The sequence below is a fragment of the Cupressus sempervirens genome, chromosome 10 (assembly GCF_028749045.1).
Source record: "Cupressus sempervirens isolate cs-2001-9-10 chromosome 10, ASM2874904v1, whole genome shotgun sequence".
NCBI classification, from domain to species: Eukaryota; Viridiplantae; Streptophyta; class Pinopsida; order Cupressales; family Cupressaceae; genus Cupressus; species Cupressus sempervirens.
The window spans coordinates 365,700,876-365,720,010 of record NC_143127.1 but is presented as its reverse complement, the minus strand read 5'-3'; positions in this window follow the sequence as shown (position 1 = coordinate 365,720,010).

The window sequence follows — 19,135 nt, the reverse complement described above, 5'->3', positions numbered from 1 at the left end:
TATCTTCTCTATCAAAAGCATGACTTGATTACAAAGTGAATGAAAAACTCACTAAATACAAATTTTCAACCAACTAGGGTCGAATGCAAGAAAATATCCCCAAAAATACGCCTCTTCACTTGCTTAAAATGAAGTCATATTCGTGAAAAAGTCTTTGCAAGTCATAAACAACCATATGACTCACTAAAACTACCCCTAATAATGCTCCAAATGATCATAAATGTCTTCCAAATCTTAGGGAAAAGTCAAATTCAACCCTAAATAATCTCCAACATCCATATATTCTCTCCTCATGTCTACAAACTAATTCAACCTCTTGAGAAGAAGTCTTTGAACTCATAGAGTCACCCTCATATGCTTTGGAAAACATTATTAATTATTTCCTTTGAAAGAGTTTAATAATTATTAATTGATTGATAAGATTTATCAATTAATAATCATTAATTTACAATGTAATTTTTCATTTTGTAGATATGATGATGTTAGAAATCATCTATTCAACAACTCAAATATATGCTTCAATACCAATTTTTAACAGTACAATTTTTTGAAAATGAATTATATGACCCCTTAAATGTCCAAATAATTTTTTTTGAAAAGAAAAAAAATTGATCAATACAGCAATATCTTACTCGCACAAATTTATAGGGTCATATGAGTCCATTGTACCAAACTTTTCTTTTTTTGTCGTAAGTTCTAAAAAAAAATTGTGCAAGGTGTTGTAACTAAAATGGACATAACTCTTCCATTTCTTCATGAAAATGCCTCAAAAATGATTTAAATGAAAGTGTACTCAGAATTATTTCACTTGAGTATGATATTTCACATTCATATGTCCATACATGAATGTACCATGCATGCAAAGTGGCTGCAATAGTCAAAAATTGGAAAATTAGCAAAATTGTACACTTCCTACAGCAACATATAACTTTGGATTTCTTGATGACAATGGTCATTACTTATAATTTCATTCTTGAAATTTCATATTCCATATGACATGCATTATTTTCTATTTCTCTATTGTTACTTCTTGTAGCTACACTTAACTTCTTGCTCACACACTTTACTTCCTGCAATAGCTTGCAATATGCTTTGTCTTGTAGCATCATGTATTTCCAATATTTTCATGTTTTCCTATAGCATCATACTTATATTTCCCACTGAATATGGCTTCATGCAACATAATTTTTCTCCTATAGCATATCATCATGATTGATCTTGTAGGGTGAAATTTAGGTAACATTTTGGCAACCTCTAATGGGTGTCTACCTACTAGACATATGGCCAATAGCTTAAATTATTCCATTGTGTGTGGAGTCAAATAAATCTATTAACTAGTTGGCTAAAATAACTTCCTTTCTTCCTCAAGCTGCAATGATTAACATACTTAAAGGAAAATCTAAGATTTGAGAGGAATGAACAATACTGAATCATTTGTTGTAGCATCTCTTGAGGACTAAAAATGGTGCGATTTACTTCAAATTGTTGAATAAAAGTATCAACATCTTGGACTGAATTAGCATATTTTGTTTGATCCTCTCCATTAGCATATTCATGATTAAGTAATGGTATGAATGAGCCTCCTTGCTTGTCTTGATATGGGCCAAATACCTAATTGGGCGACCTCTAGAGAGAACAAGCTTTGAGCTCTTTTTGTTGATTGATGCCTTTTGATTGATTGTTCTAAGCTAATGGTTTGTCACTACAAATCTTTTTGCTGATCCAAAATTATTAGTCTAGGTGGCTTTATTATTTTTTCAATCTGCTCACAAAATTTGATGCTCATAAATGATGATCTTGTGTCTAGCTCTAAGCAAAATTATTCTAGATCATCATAGAATTGATTCTCCTCCAAATATTCTTCACTTTTTTGCACCATAGTTATACTCTTAACAAAAAGACCAACTTTATGAATACATTATTTGTTCTTTTTTTAGCAACTAAGGTAAGGGAGAATTTGGGTATGCTTTCTTTCAATAAAATAGGGAAGTTCTTCATATAAGTTAGCCTCTATTACACTATTTTGCTCAACCAAATGAGAAAGTTGAGTAGATAACTCTATTGCATATTCTTGTTGAAATCCTTTCTCATTTCTTTATACATAGCCTTTTCAATTTGCATTTGATACACATCTTTATACTTCAAAACTTAGGAACTCTATTTTCTCTCTATGTCGTTGCAACTCTTTATCATGAAAATCTTCATGAGCTACAAATTCTTTCCAAAAATTATCTTGGCATGTTTCAACATTAGTAAACATGACCCTTATCAAATCTTTATAATCTTCAAGTAGATTCTCATGAATCTTCTTCTATGCATCCAGCTCTTTTGCAAGATTAACCTCATACTGCTTCTATTTCTCCACCAAGTACTTCTTGTGACATTTCTCCTAATACACTAACACCTCCTACTCATGGATATGGGATTGATATGCAAGATCTTCTTGCTACATAAAAAATCTTTGCTTCCCTTCCATGCAACCAATCTCCTCTGTAGGTTGAAGGCATACATATTCATGCTACTAGAATGCTTCATTAGGGGTGGCTGAGAGGAAATCATATAGGGTCTATTGGGTATGATAGTGATGTGCTGAAATAATATTGTTTTGAAGAAAAAAACATCATGGACATCTTCATAAGACTAGAATGAAGGGGTATGGAAAAAACCTTCATGGAATGTAGAATTATATACCATACTTCTATGGTATTATGACATTTTGAAATATTATGATATGCTGGAAATCTCAACAACTATCCAAGAATAAGAATAATTTTTGTAATTTGCACTTATCCACCTAAAATCAAAAAATGATGATATGGAGTTTCCAAATGTGCTTAATTAAAATCTCTAAAGGGTTAGTAACTTATTGTCAACACATCAAATCAACAAATATTTTAAAGTACTCTAACCTCTCTCACACTGCACGTGCCAAAACTGTTATGCACTAGAATTTGCACTCGACACTGAAGTGAAAGAGTTCAATAATTATAGCATAATATAAGAATTGCTTCAATGTGGGACATTTAACTAAAGTGAGACCTCCAGTTTCTAGGTTAGTTCCTATAAGATGTTTTACTAAACACAAACTTTGAGAGGAAATGGATAGAAAAAAAACTTGATAAAACAACTATTGCTATGGGAGGTGGTACACCAAAACTTAAAGTTGCAAAAATTAGTACTTACATAGATAACCCTCATATGCATTTAGAAATGACATTAATCACAACTTCATGTTCGTGCATAAATATTTCACAAAAAGGCCTAAGAATTCATAAAATAAGAGAGGAAGGAATCAACTCTTCACTACAACAAATTAAAATGAATTCTACTAACATTATCTGTAACCTGCAACAACACACTTAATAACCATAAAGAAGGTACTTCTATGATATGGAAATGAAAGGAAAAGTAATCTTTCAATAACAATTTCTATTAATCATGTGCTAAATACGCTATCCATGCAATGTATGAGAATGTCTAAACACAAAATAATGGATTCCAATATATAAAACTACATTTGGAACAAGTGAGATACAATACTAAAAACAATGAAGAACTAGGATTGAGAAAAAATCACTAAGTGTCTTCTCTATTAAAAGCATGAACTGATTACAAAGTGAGTGAAAAACTCACTAAATACAACTTTTCAACCAGCTAGGGTTGAATGCAAGGAAATAGGCTAAAAAATAAGCCTCTCCACTCACTAAAAATGAAGTCATATGCATGAAAATGTCTTTCCAAGTCATAAACAACCATATGACTAACTAAAATTGTCCCTAATAATGCCCCAATTCATCATCAACACCTTCAAAATCTTAGGGGAAATTCAAATTTGACCCTAGATAATCTCCAACATCCCTATATCTACTCCTCATGTTTGCAAACTAATTCAACCTCTTTAGAAGAAGTCTTTGAACTCATAAGTCACCCTCATTCGCTTTGGAAAACATTATTAATTGTTTCCTTTGAAAGAGTTTAATAATTATTAATTGATTTATAAGATTTATCGATTAATAACCATTAAATTACAATGTAATTTTTCATTTTGTAGATCTAGTGATGTTAGAAATCATCTATTCAACAATTCAAACATATGCTTCAACAACCATTTTAACATGATAGTTTTTAGAAACTAAATTATATGACCCCTTAAATGTGCATTTTCTTTTGGAAATGAAAAATTTTGTTCATAATATCACTATCTTATTCCTCACAAATTTATAAGGTTGTATGATTCCATATGTGGTTGTACCAAATCTTCTTTTTTTGCTACAAGTTCTAAATAAAAATTCAAGCAAGGCGTCATCACTAAAATGGACACAACTCTTTGATTTGTTCATGAAAGTGCCTCAAACTCAATTTAAATTAAAGTTTACTTAGATATCTTTCATTTGAGTTTGATATTACACATTCATGTGTCTATATAGATATGTACCATGCATGCAAAGTGGTTGCAACAATCAAAAATTAGAAAACTAGCAAAAATGTACATGTCCTATCACAACATATAACTTTTGATTTCTTGATGGCAATGGACATTACTTATACTCTCATTCTTTAAGTTTCATATTCCATACAACTTGCATTTATTCCCTTTTCTCCATGGGTACTTCCTGTAGCTACACTTTACTTCTTATTGCCACACTTTGCTTCCTGCAGTAGTTTGCATTATGATTTCTCCTACAACATGTATTTCCAATCTTTTCATGCTTTCCTATAGAAGCATACTTATGTTTCCCATTGAATATGACTTCATGAAACATAATTTTTCTCCTATATCATTTCATCCTGATTGAGTCTGTAGGGTAAAAATTAGGTAACAGGGATACAATGTATTTCCCAAAATATGAGGAAGGTTTATAGATAAGGAAGATATATTTACCTAATGTAGAATTCATGGCTAAAATGGAATATTGACTTGCCTTGTATAATATCGTATGGTGTAACAAGGTCCTCAAAACTCAAGAATTCTAGAGTGGGTCTAAGATTTGGAATTATATCCTTAAGAGTATGTGTATTGTTTAGATGTGCCTCAAGTTACATATTAGAAATAGACATAAAATTAGGTTCTAAGAAGATACATTCTTGGAGGATAAATCTTTAGCCATTAATCCAATTTTAGAAGACCTCAATAATAGGGATATGCTATTATTTTCTCACTTGATGAAATAATATCTCTTCCTAAGAGACTCTTGGAAGAATATCTCTCAATCCTACCTTGATTAGACCGATTTGTGGGACAAGGAAATAGTGACTTTTTTTTGAAGAAAATTAAGATCTTTATCTTCCAAAGGGATGATAAGACCACTTGGAATAAGAACCCTTAGAATGATTCCTCTATAAAATCTTATTACATTTCTATCCTATAGGCAAACAATCTCATTGGTTTATGGGGGAAAATCAAGAACCCTTAACTAATCCCAAAGTCAACTTCTCTGGGGGCACAATTGCACAAAAAATCCTTAACCTAGATGATTTGTTAAGAAGAGGGTTTCATCTCCCCATGTAGGAAGAAGAAAAAGATCCCTACATATTGATATACTACAATTTTACCCTAAAAACTTTGGAGTATGATGCTATAAAAGCTAGGAGTTCACTGGGTCATGGGAGGAGAGATTCAACAGTTGGTACTAGACTGGGCAGGGCCAATGAGTGTCTCTTATCAAAATTTCATGGAGACCGATTCCTCCACATCTTAATGAGAGCATAATGAAGGAAATGAATAATATGATCTTCTATGGGAGAGAAATCCTAATTTCTAATGTGTTCAAATATTTTGATGGATTGCTAATGAAGAACATATCTAGATAGCTTCTTGGTCTTGCACATACTTCCCTCCTAATTCCATGGGGCTAGTAGAAGGAAACAAGATAATTTAGCAGTTGAGAGAGTTTTGAGGAAAAGGGGAAAGATGACTACATATTATACAATAAACCTTGATGGAAACAATAATAATCAAGCTACAGGATGACCTTATTTTGGGGCCTCAAAGTTGCACTTTATATTGGAATCAAGGCCTTATCTATATAGAAGATGACTTGAAAATTATCAATGATGTTGTTAAAGGTATATCAAAAGCCAATTGGTCCTTAATGAGATATTGGTGATATTAATAAGCTCATGTTAGGATTGATTTCTTTGTTGCTAATCATATTTTAAAAGAATGAAATATGGTTGTTGATGTTATGTATTAGATGGAGGGTCTAAGGTGTTGGAGGAAACAAGAATCCCTCATGGTCTATATCCAAAATCTCTCATAGGGGGAGTACCCAACTACATCCAATACTCATGGTTAGTCTTCATGGGTGGTGGTGATGCACCTTGTAGTTCTAGATTTTGGGGGAGTAAAGAGAATATGATTGAGTACCTATAGCCAATAAACTTTTGAGCTTGTAGAATTTTGTTTAGATTCAATACTATCAAGCTACAAGACCTGATTTGGGAAACACATAATAATGCTTGGGAAGGATGTGTGTGTGTTGTGGCACAAAAATATATATAACTACATTAGTAATTTATGAATTCATCATTTGAAGTAGTCGTAAACCATACCTATTGCTATAGTTACTATTAAGGAATTCCAACCTCATTTCTCTTCATGCAAAGCTTGATATGACATGCACAAGTGGAATAGGAAGACATCGACCATTTAATTACACCCTATGACATGTTTTTTTTAATGTTAAATCAATTATAGAAATAGTTGTGGAAAGCTTTTCTTGGGCCTTGAGATAATTTTTAATTTGGTGTGGGTTAAAAAGTGGAGCCAATAGTTGTGGCTTTCAATGTGAGTGGGGACAACATAGGTTTAGAGAGTGGGATGCACGAGTAGATTAAAAATGATGCCACTGTGGTGAGGAGTAACATTACATTGGTAGACCCATCAATAATAAGAGTGGATACCTTGACTTGCAGACATCATGTGGAGGGAAACAATGATTCCAAGAGGAAAAAACACAAGTTAAAAGTATTTACCTCTCCAAATGATGGAAGCAAATATGACACCACATGGGTAAGAGTCAACATGGTGGAAATAAGGGCCTAGTAGACTAGGAGAAAGTAAACATAGGCGAGGATAATGATAAATCGAATAGGGGTAAGATGAAAGTTAGTCTCAAAGGGCAAGGGGAAGAATTATTGAAGGTTGGGCTACTTTTCCCTTTAATTTAATGATGTTTAGAATTGAAGTGGTTGACCCAATAAATTAGGTCTTTGATTTGGAGAGGAGGATGGGGAGTGTAATAAGATTCTTCTAAGTCATGTACAACTTGACAACCTCGTTGTGTCTCATACATAAAAAAGGTTTTAGGAAAGGATGCAAAGGAACAAGGAAATTACCAAAAACTTTTTAAATTCTCAAATAAGGATTAGGGGAAGGTCTTTTCTCATGCTTGTCACAATTTGAGGCACACCAAGAAAGCTTAGCTTGTTCAGGTTATTGAATACAACCCTTGACTATGTTTTGTAATGTTTTTTGCATGTTAGTTGTGTCGACTTTTTGTTGTAATTGACCCTTTCGAAGTGCTATTAGTCTAAGGTCAAACTTTGCTTTCAACTTTCTATTGGAAGTTGTTAGTCATCATCATCTTTATTGTTCGTGTATTGAATGACCTTTTTCAATGAGTTGTGTGCCTTCAACTATAACTTTGTAAGAAACAAAGCTCACTAGTAAATATTGACCCATTTTTCAATGAAATTTGGTCAAAATTCTGACCCATGTTGGTCGAATTTGTGACCAAATGGTGCATCTCATTTTATTTTTTTGAACCTTGCAATCAGTTGGAATTTCAATCAAATACTTGGTCAAAATAGGCTATATTTGGTATGAGCATTATTGGTGGCCATTGGTCAAAATTTTGACCAAACTTTGTCGAAATGGACACCAAAGTGTGGTCAAAAGTTTGACCAATTCTAGTCTATCAATGACCAAAATGTCATACTCACAACCGAAGAATTGGTAAAAATTTTGACCAATATTAGTCGAAATAGAGACCAAGTATTGGCCAAAAGTTCAACCAATTCTAGTCTATCAATGACTAGAATGCCATACTCACGACCAAAGAATTGGTCGAAAGTTCATCCAATTCTTGCTAGAAATGTCAACCAAGATTGGTTGAAATTTCAACCAATCTAATTTGTTTTAAAAAAATTAGCAGAGGTGAAATTCAAGTTGGTAGAGTAAAATACAGCCCAAGATGAACATAGAATTACAGATGGAAGAATAAAATCCCTATTTGATGCTAAATTCACATGAACATCTACCATCTTAATACTTTATTTGCAATTTGTTACATCAATTCATTGGATTTCTTGCATTACATATTGTATCAAATGAAACAAGTAGAAATGCACCTTAGTTTAATAACTTGTAGATCATATGACATTACGATTGAAAGTCATCTGATATGAAATATTTACTCAATAAGAAAAACTTCAATCCATCCATGACATTTCTTGCATTTATTCCTTGCAAAATAAGAGCAGAAATATGTATATAACAATGACATCCCAATAACACAATTATGAATAAAGTGGATCTGTAATGATTTATAAATATTAATAGTGTACAAAATATATTTCAGATATCAATTATCAAAGCACTAAATTGTCAAATGTAAGTGCCAATGGTCTCCTACTTTTCAGAAGACACCAGTTTATATATCCAAACATTAGGTTCATATGACATTGTTTGCTAATACTGGGTTTTGTCATTGAAATGAACAACAACCACTTGTGGCTCAAAATATTCAATTAAATATGTGCATCTAACCACGTTTTGATGTACCTTCACATCCATGCATTAAAGATGAGGTGGAAATTGGTTGTTTCCCTCTATCAGAAGAAAAAACTCCTCATTGTACTTTGCCTTCCACCCTTCACTATGACCTTTGAAGATGTCTAACATGTCATCGTACATATGGGTTGACTCGGAGAACATCTTCTTGTTCATAGCAAGTGATTCCTCCATATTGTGATTGATCAATTATTGTTCATGTAGTTGAAGAAAGTACTCCATATTTTTCTCCTTGACCTCTATAAGCAACCTGTCAAGCTCTTTGTTTTTCATCTCCAATTTAGCATTCTGCAACTTTAGGTGCTTATTATCTAGTTCACATGCAACCAAATTCTCCAACAACAAAGATACATGTTTCTCTTGAAGTTGACTATGTTTCTCTTGAAGTGAGCTATTCAAGTTGTCATCTAGGGTAGGATCATCTAAGCCTACATTATCGTGACTATTGTCTAGCCCCACCACACCACTAGTATCTAATACACCCAATGGACCAATGGAGGTACTTCATCTGAACTCTATCACTACCTCCCGGTGGATGAGTCATTCATGTTTCCATGCTTCTTAGAAGTAGCAGACTTTGACAATCCAACAGTTGTAGTCATGGGGATATTAGATGACGATTGATTAACTAGAAGGCTACCACGAGTCAGATGAATACCATTACAATTCTAGTCTACCTAGTTACAACGGTCGTCATTTAACAATTACAACAATAATCAAATACCATTTAGGATATCGGATTTCAATGAATAACATTAGAATAAGATATTAAATTAAAGAAATCAAGATTTGTAATATATATAAAAGTTCGTTCATGGAAATTTTTCATTACCATATGAGTACAATTTGTTACTAAACATGACACTAACTTAATTACAAACATAAGAGGCCACAACAGCTTTGTATGCCGAGATGTTCCTTTCACATTCTTTAGTCCCATGCACATTGTCCAATAAAATGTCATGAGCATACAATGTTGTATTCATCCTATGTCCTATGAAAGAGGATTCCAAAGCTAGAACATGAGTAATGGAGGTCCTACATATCCCAATTTTTGCATCCTTATTTGTTTCCTTGAAAATTTCTTCCAAATGTTTTGATAAGATAATGACTATGATATGGCATGACAACATTAAAAACCATGTTGAGGGATGACTATAAAGAATTGTAAACATTGATTAGTTAAAAACTTGAAATTTAATACCAAATAAATTTTATATAACACCTAGTTGTAATTAAATTTATTCAAGAAAAAGTCATTATCTTAACAATCTAAGCCAGCACTAATTATGAAAACACTTCCTATGGTGACCTATTAGTAGATGAATATAAATATATGTTATCAATATTTAGTGTTCAAGGGGATTACATGGTAGGAAAAACATGTCCTAGAGGCAGTCAATCTTTTAATGAAACCTTGGATGGAGCACCATCGGGTAAACTAATGCAATTTTTATACTCAACTTATTCCATGGAAAGTCTATCTATTTCCCCTTCAACCTACACAATGTCAAGCTTATCCCCTCATGTTGTTTGCAAAATTCTCCATATTTTCCTGGTGCTTTTTTTTATAGCGTGGAGTTTCAAGAAAAGGAATATAAATAGATTCACAAGTTATGTTGAGGACTTAAATATAAATTGTGCTTTGAAACAATTCAAATATCCTATGGTTCATGTTAGATATATCTAGGTTATTGGTTGCATTGAATGAGCTAGTTTTGGGTTTGCTACTTTTGGAGAGATCAACCATATTGATGGACATTACAAGTGAAGTTAATAGATGACTTTTTTAGAATGTTTGTTTCTTGGTGTCTTCTTACCTACCATAGTAGATATGCTATTTCCAACATGTAATTCTTTGTTGATGTTTCTTTTCCCACCAATATTTAAAATGGAAATGTAAACAATGACGAGCATATATCGAAGGATGATTCTAGGGAGTTCATCACATTCCTACAAAATAACTTATTTATTCTTGGGCTTCCTAGAATGGAATGCAATTAATGTTGCTATTGTATGATCCCATGTCTACTTTATTTTGGATTCATTAAGCCATTCCAAGGGGCTGAAAATGACTTCTCACATGTTCAGGTAATGATTGGGTCTTTGATTATACGCTTTTATGTTATGCATCTCAGCAATATTTTGGAGAATGACAGATTTTATTTTTCAAAACATGATTGGCTATGGAATTGATTGTAAGGTTGTTATAACTTATAACAGTCCTGTAGAAGCAAAAACCATATCCATAACATCAAAACATGTTTCAAATGGCTTAGATTTGACTCACCCAATGACAATGCATTTCTTGCAGCCATGAATGTCTAATTAGATACCAAACTTTGTTGAGGAACTAGAATGCATAAGGCATATTACAATGTTTGGAAACCATATGTCTAATTTAGTAGATTACCATTGATTTAACTAGTGTAATCTTGATATTACATGGATCTGTTAATAGTAAATAAGTTCTTAGTTGAACTCGGTGGTCATAACACTCTCACCTTTCCTAAACTAGTTTAAACAGAGACCCAAGTATGGAATAGCACTCATTCATAACTGAATATGACTTAAATAAACTCAATGGTGTAATAATACTATAATTTTTAGTAATGTTGTAAAGAGAAAGTGTTACTTACATGAAGGTTGTGCGCTACAACCCTCACCATGTTCACCACGCAGTCTCACAAGTGTCACAAATTTTTGTAGAAGAACGCATAATATTTTAGATCATAATCCATAAGATACTATAAAATATAAACATCTATTGAACTTCTATTATTGCTTGAGGTTAATTACTGCTTACCTTCAAAGATTTGACTCTGCGGTCCAATTCTTCTTTCAGTGCCTCTGCCTCGTTACTTATATCACTTTTGATGATAATGTCAAGAATTTCATCACTCTATCTTTGTATGAGTTGTTGAGCAATGAACATGGGGTCATCATGAAGGGAGGCGTCATCTAGAAATGACACCCATGTTTCAGATCATATTTGAATTGCTGTCATTTTAGCTTTTCCCTATCAATACATATCAAGTTGTGACATCAATATCAGTAAAATTCCATTAAAATAACTCCAAAGCCATAAAGAAAAGAGCATAATAATATGACATTTGTTTCTATATAAGTTGAACAATTACAATAATTAAGGTTTACCTTCACTGAAGAAGGTGCACTAGATGGTGCATCCCCGCTTATGGGTGGTGGTCTATCTATGTCACCCTGTGAAAAAGATTAGTAATTCTTAGCAATTAGCAACAAAATTAAAGTAATAGACTTACCAAAAAAATATATTAATAAAACAATAGATTGTATATTGGAGGCAATATTAATTGGAGGCAATTGGTTTAAATGTTATTCTTACCAGTCCCATGATAGGGAATTTTTTTTGTATTTACACGATTGAAATTGTAATCTATCAAAAGCTCTTCCCCTACACTTATTGATTTTATCGCACATACAAAAACATGATTTCCCTCACGTGCCTTGAATGTGCAATTTAGCCACTTATTAGTTGACATAGGTTGAGAACTATTTATAAATCCTACAATATTCCCTATTGCTTTTGGCCTTCCATCAATATACATAGCGAACCTTTTATTTTGATCATTTTCTTTGCATTGTATATAATTTGGTGACAATGCATACCTACACATACTTTTTTTATATTGTACAATCCGCATCCAAGTGTTGTAATTGTAACAAAGTCCTACATACTCCATCAATTCAACAAATTTATTGTAGCAGACTTTTATGCCATCCATAGAAAATAGGCCCAGACTATGTAATGAAGATGGAGCTATGTGATATATCCTTTCATTAAACAAAAAATCAGTGTTAGCTGGAGGTAGTTCCTTTGGTACCCATTCTTTCTGAAGATGTGTGTACCTTAATGGAACCTTCCTGTCACCTTCGCTTTCATTATCATAAGAACATGACCCCCCCTCAGCAAGAAAAAATTGAATTATTAATATAATGAATATGAATTGTTAATACAATGAATAGTAATGGTATGCTAACATTGAAGATGACAAAAATGGCATACCTTAGCATATGTGACATTGCTACCTTAGATAAAACATTCATAACCTTCAAGTTCACCAACAACACTATAACAGAGAGAAGATTTGTTTGGGAGCCTTCGTAGTGGAGCTCATGTGCCTTTTCAAGTATAGGTATATCAAGGTCATCTTCATCATCATTATCAGATGCGCTAGTACCATCATCGTGAGCATCTTCATCAGATGCGCCAATAGCATTTTCTTCAATCATGTCCTCTAGCACATTACCATCTCCTTCCATGGGAGTGTTATCTTTAGCTTGAATATTCACACCTCCATGTTCCTCCAGTAGGAAATCCACATTCAACAATCGACAAAAATTGTGCCCAACTTCAATGTGACCATTTTGTCTACAATGACTTTGGGCTATTGTGATTATAATTCTTTGGTTCTTTAATCCCTTACACTTTTTGCAAGGACAACTACATTTATCAAATTTTCTTCGAAATTGAGACCACAATGTAGCCATTGTCTCGTTATTTTTTTATGGGTTCATATTGTTAAGCGTGGTCTTTCTTTACAAGAAAATATATCTACAAAATTTATTGGACATGTTGTACTTAATAATTATATCTACACATATGGTTTTGAAAGAAAAATTTGGTGTAACTAATGTGTATATCTACAAAAATATTGGACATGTTGTACTTAATGCTTATATCCGTACATATGGTTTTGAAAGAAAATTCAGTGTAACTAATGTGTATATCTACAAAAATATTGGACATGTTGTAGTTAATGTTTATATCTGCACATATAGTTTTGAAAGAAAAATTTGGTGTAACTAATGTGTATATCTACAAAAATATTGGACATGTTGTACTTATGTTTATATCTGCACATATGGTTTTGAAAGAAAAAGTTGGTGTACTTAATGTGTATATCTACAAAAATATTGGACATGTTGTACTTAATGTTTATATCTGTACATATGGTTTTGAAAGATAAAGTTGGTGTAATTAATGTGTATATCTACAAAAATATTGGACATGTTGTACTTAATGTTTATATCTGCACATATGGTTTTGAAAGAAAAATTTGGTCACCTTGCCCAAATTCACCCATATTGTAATATCAACAACTTTTGTTGAGCCTTTCCATTACTCCTTGTTTGTCATGAGTTGGGGTCGTTTAATAGGGCAAGTTTGTATTCAGTGTAGAGTATTCACATATTAGAGTTGTGAATATATTTTTTAGTAGTTCAATATGATTCATTTTGGCTGTTGTTTGGCTTTCCTTGTGTACATGTATAGCTTTGTGTTAAAGCACCTGTAGTTAGATATTAACCCAAACAAATTACTATTGTATTGATCAAATGTGGTGGTATCAAGTTTTACATAAAATATGGACAAATTAGGTGTTTTTCCCCATGTTTCAGATAGTTTCTATCATGAAATGCATAAATGTTGTGGTGGTAATTTTGGGATAATAAACAACTCCACCTTGCATTAACTCCTCAGAAGTTGTAATGTCCCCACTTTAGCATTAAATTAATTTCCTATAAAATCATTAAATAAATTAAAAATTAAAAAGTGACTTTATATTTAATTAATTATTGTATTACAAGGGAGAAGCTTCTAGAGTGCATATTAATTATTGGATAGGGGAAGCCTCTAGGAAATCAATTTTCTAGAAGCACAATTAATTATTGTATTGCAAGGGAGGAGTTTCTAGAGAGTGCATTAATTATTGGAAGGGGGAAGCTTCTAGTACTTGCAATTAATTAATATTTGGTTTCTTTCTAGAAGGGTGTAGAAAAAGTATAAATAGAGGTGGGAGAATCATTGTTGAGCATCAGATAATTGTGAATTGCATTTGATAAGAGCTTGGATGTGTGAGTCACATATCTTTCTTGGCATCAAATATTGTTCATCCTCTCTTGTAACATTCTAGATGTCATTCCCTTGGGGTTTGGCCTTTGGAATACATTGATATGTACTTGATTTTATCATTTGAGAACTAATAATATTTCAGTAGCGGTTCAATCTTCAATTTGCTTCTTGCCCATGTTATGTGGATTGAAAGCTATGCAAAGACATTAGTTGGTTTAGTTATTGCACATTTTTAGGGTGCCCATTACAGTGGTATTAGAGCTATATGTCTTGCCATTCTGTGGAGGTCTTATAGGGAATTTGGAATAGCCAGATAGAGAGAAAAATGTTTGACAAAATGTATATTAGTCAAGATCAGGAAAATGTAATGTTCAGGTTACTGGGTACACTAGAGGAGCAGAATAGGCGAATGGATATGATGTTGCAGCTTATGGCTAGACAGATGGGCATCAATATTGATGATTTGTATTTTGCTCCAATGCAGAAGGTAGTTGATTCCTCAGGTGGGATCGAGACAAGTATAGAGCCACCCAACTTTGATGTTGGTGATGTGGGCATTTCAGCAGAGTCAGTAGATGTGGGTTTACGCTCTAGTATTACGGATTCACAATCCAATGTTGAGTCATTTGTTCAAAGTTAGGAGTACACATATGAAGCTTTGTCAGGGGATGGTGATGCAACAATAGTGGGATTAGGAGAATGTGAGGATGTTTTCATATCAGTAGCCACTTCTATGTTAGTTGAAACATCTGATGAGGAGTTTAGCAGTATGCATGCAGTGGTTGATGTGTGTTCTAATGATGGCATGCATATTGATTATGAGTTTCCATCAACTACAGATTCGGTTAAGTTTTCTATTGTAGCAATTAGTGTTGATCCTATGTCCACATATTTTGATGTGGCTACACCTATTATTGATACAGTTAGCATGAGTGCATATGGTTCACTTGTCATTAAATCTTCTTCAATGCATGTTGGTGATGATGGCAATTCCAGTCCAATATATATTATGTGGGTGGATACAAAGAAGAAAAGGTTACACAGATCTTCTAAGGAGTTACCTTCTGGTGACATTCTAACTTCTACATCATTAGCACAAGTTTTGGGTGCTAGGCTGCAGGACATGTGGTTGGTCCTGATGATGCTTGTTTGTAGTTGGTTTAATGTCCACAGGGAGGTCGCATACTACTTCAATTGGGATTTGGGTGGAGGTTGTAATTCATTGTATTGCTGAGATTGCTTGAGGATAAGCAATATTAAGGAGGGTAGACTGTAATGTCCCCACTTTAGCAATTAAATTAATTTCCTATAAAGTCATTAAATAAATTAAAAATTAAAAAGTGATTTTACATTTAATTTATGTAATTAATTATTGTATTACAAGGGAGAAGCTTCTAGAGTGCATATTAATTATTGGAAAGGGGTAAGCCTCTAGTAAATTAATTTTTTAGAAGCACAATTAATTATTGTATTTCAAGGGAGGAGTTTCTAGAGAGTGCATTAATTATTGGAAGGGGGAAGCTTCTAGTACTTGCAATTAATTAATATTTGGTTTCCTTCTAGAAGGGTGTAGGAAAAGTATAAATAGAGGTGGGAGAGTCATGTTGACCATCGAATAATTTTGAATTGCATTTGATAAGAGCTTGGATGTGCGAGTCACATATCTTTCTTGGCATTAGAGGATGTTCATTCTCTCTTGTAACATTCTAGACATCATTCCTGTGGGGTTTGGCCTTTGGAATACATTGCTATGTACTTGATTTTATCATTTGAGAACTAATAATATTTTAGCAGTGGTTCAGTCTTCAATTTACTTCTTGCTCATGTTATGTGGATTGAAATCTATGCAAAGACAGTAGTCGGTTCAGTTATTGGGCATTTCCAGGGTGCCCATTATAGAAATCTAAGAAATAGGAGTAAAGATTAGAGCTCTTAAGGAAAGCCTTGTCACATAAGAATTCTATAGTGCACATGGAATATGTGACCTTCAAAACAATAAAAGGAAAATCGTCAATGTTGAAGGCTGTAAATATGATGTGCAATAAGATTGTGCCCTCTAGACGATTAATGACAAGAGATATTGACATCAAATTAGTCATGACTTCCCATACAAAGTTAGAATGCATTAATCCTTTTCACATGGCTTCCATAGATGTCTATCACATTTTACAAATTGGATTTGGGAGCTCAAACTACTTATCGTACAACAAATGTATATTTTACCCAAGGGATTGTTCCTAGCTATACTAGGCATAACTGTGAAGATTTGTAAAATCTTCAAAACAAATTGCTCACAAAATCAGCATTAAATGTATGTCTATAATAATTTTATAAAGAACTTTTTGATAGATATATTCTCCAAAATTCCTTTCCATTTTTAAAGTTGGGTGCATAGACCAATGTCTTTGTGGCAATTCTAGCCATTATTGTATGACCACGAAAAATTACATTTTCTAACATAAGGTAATAGTTGATAATGATTGTGAGTCTTATCTTAAACATCTCTTGAATCCTCAAATAGTTACACATAATAGTTCTCATTAGTTTAGAAAGATGCTTGACACCTACTTGTTTGCTAGATATCTCTCTTTTTGCTTAAATCTTATGATGGAAAGATTCTTTCACTGTTTTAGCACAATGTCATGGACCACATTTTGTAATTGATTTTGTTCAAACTTTTGTGATTTCTTCATTTTCTAAATTTTTCTTGTCAGAATTGATACCACAGGACACATTAATTTTTATCAATCTAATGTTGTTTCTCACTTCAAGGAGAAAATGGAGATTGAGTTTTAGTTGTTTCATAGATTAACTATTCCAATTTTAGATGTTTGAACTTGAAGATAAATAATAGTAGTTAGCGAGTTCATGGATTTGTAGACCTAAAATAAATTAATATTCATGAAACTGTGAAGGAGAAATAATTTGGAAATTACAGCATTGCTAGATGTCAAAAAAATTATTTCACATGCCATTGTGGGATCAAGAGATGGTGATGACCGCATCCGTCCCCTCCCTGATATCAATGTCAATGATACAAATTAGATAATACAGATGAAAGTCAACATAAAATATCAAACTCAAGAGAGAAACAATGGGACCACCCAACAGTAGATGGTTGAAAAAAAATAGACAACGTTGAACCAAAAACTTGAAACCACAAGAATGGCTTAGGATGTGGAGATGAAGATGGAGATGGAGACCCATATGAAGGATAGGCCTATACTAGGTAACTCCAATTCCCCCATGCGCGTGGTCATCCATCTGAAGAATGTGACAAAATTAATAAAGAAGAGAATGGTCACAAAGAAGGAATTCCTCATGTTTCACGTGATAAAACTCATGATGATGCTACAGAGGAAGATTAAGGCCACTCACCTCACCACTTTCCTAAACCGTCTTCTTCCTCCTGCCTTCAACACATATTCCTCCTGCATTATATTTTCCACATCTTTGAATGCATTTCCTATTATACCCACACTCCTTTAGAATGCCAGTAGATTTCCCTTCTCATTGCTATTGTTTTCATGCAAAGGATTGAAGCCAAAGTTGTCATAGACATTAAATTAGGTTTTTCATGACATGCTAGAAGATGAATTAGTAAATAATTGGACTTAAATTATCTAGGGGGCATAACATTTCTTGGAGCTAAAATTTAGTTATGTTAAATCCTGTCAAGTAGAGATAGGTGAGACTATTGAGACTTTGTAGTTTACTAGTGGGTATGCTTAGTCCTAAAATTTGGTCCAATCCATTAAAATAGTAGCTTTTTCCATGTGGGCATTTCCCATTCAAAATTTTTTGAAGCCAAGTTTTGGGTGAGCAGAAAATATGAACTGTAATTTCTACTTTGCTAGCAAAAGATATAAACTAAATTGGGTTGTCAACAATAAAATTTATCAAGTTAGTGTTATAAACTTTAAATCCCACTACCATATCTACTGGTAATGCCCCTTTGAATAGTAACCTTAGACATCATTACCAATCTCTTTAAAATTAACTAGAATAGATAGATCAAGTCTTTTATCCTCTGTGTAACGCCCTGCTAAGGGATCCAAAAGAATTTACCTAAGTTTTCCAAACATTTTTTTTTAAATAATAACATACACATTAATCATAAAGTAGCGAAAGCAATAACATACAATCAAACATAAGCAAACACAACATATTACATTGCTTAAGGATCCCAAGACATTGAATCACATTTAAAATTTAAACAATACTAAGTCAAATAAATAACACATCCACATGAAAGTACAACTCCAAGTCCATTCCACGTAAATAATATACATTTATTCCAAATGTCACTTGGAAATAAAATTCAGAATGCACAATCATCCATTGTACATGTCACAGGGTATAAAAGGCTAAAAGAATATACATTACAAAAATAGATTACATCATCCCTCTCAAATCCATGAAACAAAGTACAATACAATAAGTGAAAT